Raw genomic sequence first — 8,774 nt, 5'->3', positions numbered from 1 at the left:
TCTCTCTCTCTCTCTCTCTCTTTCTTTCTTTCTTTCGAGACAGTGTTTCTCTGTGCATCCCTGGCTGTCCTGAAACTCACTCTGTAGTCCAGGCTGACCTCGAACTCAGAAATCCGCCTGCCTCTGCCTCCCAAGTGCTGGGATTAAAGGTGTGAGCCGCCACCACCCAGCAAGTTAGGGTTATTTTATAAATTATAGATAGGTTGTCATTTTAAGGGATAATTTTGAAATGATCATAATTTTGGGCAGGGAGGAAACTAAATAGAGAGCTTAGACTCAGGGGTTTCTATCTTATATTTCCTCTTTATCCTTCCTTTCTTAGGTAAAGGGAAGGGGGCTGAAAAGAAAAAAGAGAAATAGAGTAATGTGATAAGAAATTAGATAAATGGGAATGGATTGCTAAATCTACTCTTAAACCACACATTTTATAGCCATGGTCTTACATTGGTGGAAATCTTTACATTTGAAGCAGAATTGAAGTTATATTTTCTTGCATTGGTACAGAATTCATATATTGATACAGGTTTAAGGTTGTCATTGGTATAAATTTTTTTTACATTGATACAAAATTTTCAATTAATTTTGTTACTCTTAGAGAGGCATTGTGACTATACAACTCGTTTCAGAATGCAAGGCTTAGACCCTGTCCTTCTATAGCTGCTATTTCAAACTGTTTAAAGCAATTAAGTAATACAAGTTAAGGGCCAGATAGTAAACTCATGGTAATATTAGGTTTTTATTTAAGTATAATAAAGTGTTTTCAATATTATTCAAAGAGAAACAACTAAGAGTAGTCAGGATTTAAAAGTTCATATAATATATATCGTTTGACTAGGAGACATGTCTGTTCCTGACAGTACCTCCATCCCACTTCAAAAAAAGATATTAAACATCATTACCTCCATATAGAACTGCTCCAATTGTGACACGGTAGCCAATGGACAAGTATTGCTCTAATTCATCTACAGACAAAAAAATACTGTCTGGAAAGGACACATGATGTGACAACTTAGCTCTGTCAGTATAGGATAAGATAGTCCTTCATAATTCCTGCTTCACTTAAGGTCTGCCAGATGGTTCTGTGACAGAAGGATAAAGACAGATGCTCCAATGTCATGAGGAATATAGGGGGCTTTGCGGGCAGGCAGCTGTCTGTACAAATTGTTTAAGTTTTGGAAGCTATTGTGCTTGCTACATATTCAGGTAATATTTAATTCACTCTCAGATCTCTGACAGGGTTGAAGGCTAGTTATAGTCTCATAATCAAAGTTAAGCTATTTAACGTTAAGGAAGATGATATAGATTTAAACAGATGGTTTTCAGATGGGTAATACAAGTTAAACTCAACATAATTCCGACACAAAATTGCAAACTCTTTAAGTTAGGATAAATGATGGAGTAGTTTATTTAAATTTCCAAATATGATGGACTGGATGTTGTAAGTACACATCATACCTTATATACATTATTGCTATAATTATGTTCAGCATGTATCTGAGAGAAAAGAGCCTTTAAAATGGACAAAAGGGGGGAAATATAATGGGCTTGGCCTAATGCTGCTTATATTATGGTAATTTGGGTCCCCAAAATTGTGCAAGAATCTGCACTTCCACATATAAGACACTTTGGGACCCTGTCTCCAGTTGGTTCTGATTGGTAAATAAAGTTGCTGGCAGCCAATGACAGGGCAGGGCAGACAGAGATAGGACATTTAGAATTCCCGGACTAGGGATAGAGGAAGGAAAAGGAGGAGACCCGCCATGTCTGGAGTAGGAGAAGAAAGAAGCCATGTCTGAAAAGATGGAGGACAGAGAATAGATAAGTCATGGAAGAGCCTTGTGGTCTGAGAGGGCTACACATCTGGGTCCAAGACAGCCAAAACAAAATATAAAATTTAGTAGCAATAACTTGGGAGTTTCAGAGGGAGGTAGATTAGCCACATAGAGATTAAAAAGTGGCCCAGCCATTGAGCTGTTTTAGACATATCAACGTATAAAGGCTATGTGTATATGACTTTAATTCGGGAACCCAGAACAATTGGGCCGGTAGTGAGGAACACTCGGCTGCTGGGATCAATTTGAGTAGCTTTAATTAGATAGTACTACACCTTCCACTTAAATCTGAAACAAGAGTGTTCACTCTCTCCAGCTTACTCCATTCAGTGTTCAAAGTCTCAAAAGAGTAAAATGAGAGAAAGAACTTGAAAATGATAAAAACAGAGAAAGAAAGAAGTCCAACCAACTGTTCACACTTGCAGGTAGCTCAATCCTATACTTAAAAGACCCTGAAGACTCTGCCAGAAGATTGGAGAAATCATAAGGATTCTCAGCAAAATACAAGGATAGAAAGCAATGTAAGACACATAGTAACTTTTCTGTATGCCAGCCACAAACTGGATAAAAAGGAACCAGGATGGAAACTCCATTCACAAGAGTGTTAAAAATGAAATACCTAGAAATAAGCCTATCTAAGGGGGTGGGAACCTTTACAGTGACGTGAGGGAAGGTGATTCACCATGCATTGCTGGTGCAGATAACATGCGTGTGTTCCCACTGTGGGAATTAGTATGGAGTTCCCACACAGAACTAACAGCAGACTCTTATTATATGACCCAGTGATACCTGTATGCACCTGATGCATTTTGACTCAGCACAGCACAAAGACGCTTGCACATCCACACTTATTACTGCAACATCTGAAACAGTCAAGCTATGGTACTAGCCTAGGCATCTATTACCAGGTTGGTACAGTGGCTCTCAACCTGTGAGTCGAAAGCCATCTGGGGATCGCATATCAGAATTTACAATATGATTCATAACAGTATCAAAAGTGCAGTTATGAAGTAGCAACAACGTTATTCTATGGTTGAGGGTCACCACAGCATGTGGTGTTAAAGGGTCACAGCATTGGGGCGTGGGGGGCATTTGAGAACCACTGGGTTAGTAGATAAGAGAATGAAGTGTATATATACAATGAGTTTTACTCAGCTATATGAAAAACCTCAATCTGTCACATGGTGGAGAATAGATTGGAGCAGAGATCGCTGTGTTATTTGAAATAAGCTAATTGTCAGAAAGACAAATACCATGTTTTCTTTCAGAGTCTGAGTCTAGACTTAAACTCATGCATGCATGTAACAAAGAAAAGCCTGATATCCCATCAGGATGGGATTTCTTTTTATAAAGATATGCTATTTTATATGCATACGTGTGTGCTAGCATCAGTTTATGTGCACACAATATCCAAAGAAGCCAAAGGGAGTGTCAGATCGCCTGGAACTGGATTACAGATGGTTGAGAGCCACCATGTGGGTGCTGGGAATTGAACCCAGGTCCTCTGCAAGAGCAGCCAGTGCTCTTAACTGCTAAGCCATCATTCCAGTCCCAAGGTAAGACATCTAATCATTGTAACAAATATTATATTTTGTGGCCTTTTGGAACAAGAAGGGAAAAAAGGCAGAAGATGACTTTGGGGGTACAGAGGTAATCAGAGATGGTGGGAGAGGGGTAGCTGAAGGGCCGATTTAAGGGGCAATGCCATATGTGTACACTAATGTCGTAAGAAAACCTATTATTCTATATTCTGAGGAAAAGAACTAATTAAAGTGAAAAGGCTAGGCTGATTCCATGACAGACTTCAAATTGGCAGTTAAGGAGTGCAGACAAGCCCAGGCAGGTTATTACTAATAAAAAACAAACAAACAAACAAACAAACAACAACATTGCAGGCGATCTCAGAGGGCCAATGCCAACATCACCTAGCCCACAACTTATGAACTTCTGGCACAAACATGACTCAAAGCTCCCCTCTGCTCTTTTGGAAATTCTCTTTAGTATTTGTCAGGCCACATTTGCAAAGGCAAGAACATGGTCAAATATTGATGGGGTTAATTACTTAAGAGACAGAGGGTTAATAAGATACATCAGGAGATATTTGTGTCATCAGAAGCAACTTTGTACCCTTCCTCTTTTGTATCAAGTAGACTAGCTGTAGTAAATTACCTTCTCTATTTTAACACTTAAGCCGTTATCTTATGACTCCTTTAGTAGTTAGTATCTTGGGGAGATATTAAAACTCTTACATTTTAATTATATGCTTGATATGGGAATTCTTAAAAGATAAGATCATATGATTTGAACTTAATTTAAATTCTGCTGAAGGTATTAGCAAGGTGTAAGAAATTATACAAATGATCAAGGGTTTTTATAGAGCAGCTCTTAGAGAAAGCTGGTTATCAGACTTCTGGTCTACATTTTTTTTTATCACAGATCTGTTTAATTAGTCACTTTGAGACACTTGAGGTAATTAATGGACTTATTCTATGCCAGACCCTTTCATTGAGCCCTAATTTGGCAGTCAACTCCATTGGGATCTTGAGGGAAAAAAAAATCAAGCATTAAAAGGTGGGTCATTGTGACTGAACCCCAAACCATCTCCCATGTATGTACAGGTATCTCAGCTCTGAGGATTAGCCTAGATATTCAAACAAGGCGAGATTTATATTTTTTATGACTCGTTTATTATTTGTATGTGAATGTGTGTCCCTGTGTGAGTTTATGTGTAACACGTGCTCCCAGAAGAGGGCATCAGAGACCCTGGAATTGGAGTTACAGGTAGTTGTGGGCCACCAAGTGGGTGCTAGGAACCAAGTATAGGTTCTCTACAAGAGCAGCCATCCCTCTTAACTGCTGAGTCTTCTCTCTAGCCCCAAGATGAAGTTCTTGTAAAAAGAGTGGCCTAGTTAGCATCCTCTGGGAAATATGAAACCTTAAAGCAAGGGAAGAAATTGAACAGCCTCCCAGGAAATGAACACCATATTGGTTTTTTTTTTTTATGAAGGTGTGACATATGGTAAATCAAAATAGAACTTCTCCCTTGAACTCTAAGCAATATCTTCTTGCCCTTCTGGGTACTAGAACATTCCCTCAGGTCCCATGGGAATGGTTACCCTCACTTTTTCCACTTTCAGGACACTAGTTATATTTATCTGCACAGCTATAGGACTCTCCCTTATACCTAGCATCTCTCAACACTAGCTGCATCTTGGGCCAAGCCAGCACATGTTGTTTCTGTGCACGCCAGGATGTTTGTCAGCAGCCCTGGCCTTTCCCTAACTGAGAGCCACTAGCTAAATGGCAGAAGCTGGTAGCATAGAGATTCCTGCACGGTTGGTTTTCTGGCTAAAAGCACCCAGTCATGTTTTAGGTTAATCCCTCAGACAATGAAGGAGTGGATAATATACCTTTCCAGTGTTGAGACGACTGTAATAGTTGTTCAGAAATGGAGGCTTCCCTGCTTCTCACATTTATGATTCCACTCAGTGCCAACCAGAAGCTAGAAGATGGGCTGAAATAGCCTGGACCTCTGAGAGCTGAATCGTGCTCCAAGAAAAAGCATCTTACTAACAGGAATACCACCTTCATGGGGACCCAGCAGGAGCCAAAGGTGATGTACAGGTGCAATCTACATCAGAGTTTAGAGGAGACCCACTCATTAGCCTGAGAGTCCCAGGCTGGCCTGAAACTCCATACAGAACTGAAGACGTCCCGGAACTCTAGATCCTCCTGCCTCTGTCTCCCAAGTGCTAGGATTACAAATGTAAGCCACCACACCTTGTTTTAATAAATATTGTTTTAATAAAAATCACATCATTAAATGACCTCACATATAAAAACACCAGGCAGCTAGATCCTGGTAGCCATTTGAACTGTAGTTAGATATTCATTGAGCTGTGTGGAGTTTGGGACTGGCCAAGTATTTGAGTGGCTACTTTCACCCATCTTAATCTAGTAGGCAGTTTTTAAGGTATGAAGATTACTGCATTCATAAATGTAAAAAGGAAGAGGAGGAGGAGGAGGGAGGAAGAGGAGAAGGGAAGAGGAGGAGGAGGAAGAAGGAGGAGGAGGAGAAGGAGAAGAAACAGAAGAAGTAGTAGTAGTAGTGAATTTTGCCAAAATAAAAGTGAATTTTGGGGACATGGCTTCAAACGACTATACCCAACAAGCAACTCAAAGCTATGGGGCATATCCTACCCAGCCTGGGCAGGGCTACTCCCAACAGAGCAATCAGCCCTATGGCCAACAGAATTACAGTGGTTATGGCTAATAAGCTTCAGGATATGGCCAGAGCAGCTATGGTTCTTCTTCTGGACAGACCCAAAACACAGGCTATGGAACTCAGTCAGCTCCCCAGGGATATGGTTCCACTGGAGGCTATGGCAGCAGCCAAAGTTCCCAATCTTCTTATGGGCAGCAGTCCTCCTACCCTGGCTATGGCCAACAGCACCTCAGGAAGTTATGGTGGCAGTTCTCAGAGCAGCAGCTATGGGCAGCCCCAGAGTGGAGGTTATGGTCAACGGTCTGGCTATGGTGGACAGCAGCAAAGCTATGGACAACAAAGCTCCTATAACCCACCTCAGGGTTATGGACAACAGAATCAGTACAACAGCAGCAGTGGAGGTGGTGGAGGGGGTGGTGGAGGCAACTATGGCCAAGATCAGTCCTCTATGAGTGGCAGCAGTGGCAGTTCTGGCAATCAGGACCGGCGGCGGCGGTGGCTACAGGGGAGGCCAGCAGGATCGTGGGGGCTGTGGCAGGGGCGGTGGAGGTGGTTACAACCGAAGCAGTGGTGGCTATGAACCCAGAGGCCGTGGAGGTGGCCGAGGAGGCAGAGGCGTCATGGGTGGAAGGGACCATGGTGGCTTCAATAAATTTGGTGGTCCTCGCGATCAAGGATCTCGTCGTGATTCTGAACAGGATAATTCAGACAACAATACCATCTTCGTGCAAGGCCTAGGTGAGAATGTTACAGTTGAATCCGTGGCTGATTACCTCAAGCAGATTGGAATTATTAAGACAAACAAGAAAACTCGACAGCCTATGATTAATTTGTACACAGACAGGGAAACTGGCAAGTTGAAGGGTGAGGCAACAGTTTCATTTGATGACCCACCTTCTGCTAAAGCAGCTATAGACTGGTTTGATGGTAAAGAATTCTCTGGGAATCCTATTAAAGTTTCATTTGCTACCCGCCGAGCTGACTTCAATCGGGGTGGTGGAAATGGTCTTGGAGGCCGAGGGCGAGGAGGACCCATGGGCCGTGGAGGCTATGGAGGAGGTGGCAGTGGTGGTGGTGGCTGGGGAGGATTCCCCAGTGGAGGTGGAGGACAGCAATGAGCTGGAAACTGGAAGTGTCCTAATCCTACATGTGAGAACATGAACTTCTCTTGGAGAAATGAATGCAACCAGTGTAAGGCACCTAAGCCAGATGGCCCAGGAGGGGGACCAGGAGGCTCTCATATGGGGGAAAACTATGGAGATGATCGACATGGCAGAGGAGGCTATGACCGGGGCGGCTACCGGGGCCGAGGAGGGGACCGTGGGAGCTTCAGAGGGGGCCGGGTGGTGGGGACAGAGGCGGTTTTGGCCCTGGCAAGATGGACTCCAGGGGTGAACACAGACAGGATTGCAGGGAGAGGTCATATTAGCCTGGCTCCTGAAGTTCTGGAACTCTTCCTATACCCAGTGTTACCCTTGTTATTTTGTAAACAGGATCGCTCATGGATATTGGGGGGCGGAGGAGGCAGTGTGTGTGTGTGTGTCAAACTACCCTAATTGTAACCATATCTCTGGTTCCCATTAAAAACCATCATTTTAGTAATAAAAAAAAGTGAATTTTGCCACTCTGGGCTCCAGCTGGGCCTACCCTCTAAGTAGAGGGACCTGTGATCACTGAGCCCTGTGGTCACCAAATCCCATGGTAGATGTACCACAGCACTAAGTACAGACATGTAACAGAAAGCCATGAGCAAACAATATAGGGACTTACAAATGCAATCACCTTGGATCCCACAAACAGTCGAGCTTCATAGGGCTATGCTCACCCACCATGCCCCAAAGGAGGATACTTATCTATGATGGTAATGGAGGATGCTGTATAGGCATTAGACTGAGACTGGGACAAAGACCAACATGGTGTGGGATGGAAAGAAGGGAGAAAATGTGGGCCCGCTATAGTCCCACATTGTAAAGCCCCTCCTTGCCTAGACTGCACCAAAACTGAGTTCTGGGTGGCACCAGTATCCTCCTAAACGATGACCAGGCTCACAAACCAGAGCCTTATATGGAAAAAAGCCAGCTCTTCCCTGCCCTGCCACTGCTCCCCTTGCCTAGACTATGAGAATCACCCATTTTGGGTTTCTGCACAACTTCTCTGCCCCCATGCCTTGGGGCCAGTGACTGTCGCTGGAGGGTCATGCCAATAAACTGGAGCTTGTTTGCTGCCAATTTGGTCTGATCTGCTCCCTTCCTGTGACCCCCAGCCTCTCAGTAGGGAACAGGAGTAACTGTTATGTTATGGGAGAGAGACTTTTCTCAAGTGCCAACAGGATTAACTTGGGGCCATCCTAGAATGGAGATGGTGATCAACTGGACATAGGGTGTCCAGGACAGTTTAATTACGCATCTTCCCTCCCTGCTCCAACACTTCCTATGCTTAAACCTGCAATTTGAGGACCATCTACTTTTCTGTTAAACGTGGCACATTGATTAAATCTCCTTTTTTCTACCCCTCCCCCCACATTAAAGTTGTCCATTACAAAGAAAGAAATCTGCAATCTGATACATGGTAAATTCTAAAGTAATGACAGGCCTTTCGGCAAACCACAAATCTCATGTTTTACTTAGACTCACTCGCTCTTTTGAGAGGGTAATTTCCAGGAGCTGCAAGGAAGGCCAGCTCCAGTCAGGTTAATCAGTGAAGCTAGGACCTCCGTC

General features: G+C 43.3%; 1 protein-coding gene and 1 pseudogene across 2 annotated transcripts in view; one reads left to right on the top strand and one right to left on the bottom strand.

Moving 5' to 3' along the window:
* Mtus2 (microtubule associated scaffold protein 2) overlaps positions 1–8,774 on the bottom strand; it is a 346,971-nt gene that overhangs the window by 114,704 nt on the left and 223,493 nt on the right. The gene's annotated exons all lie outside the window — the stretch shown is intronic.
* On the top strand, positions 5,977–7,486 carry LOC110295143 (annotated as a pseudogene).

This window comes from Mus caroli, chromosome 5 (assembly GCF_900094665.2).
Source record: "Mus caroli chromosome 5, CAROLI_EIJ_v1.1, whole genome shotgun sequence".
Lineage (NCBI taxonomy): Eukaryota > Metazoa > Chordata > Mammalia > Rodentia > Muridae > Mus > Mus caroli.
Note: the sequence above shows the minus strand (reverse complement) of the source record. Positions and strands in the feature narration are given on the sequence as shown.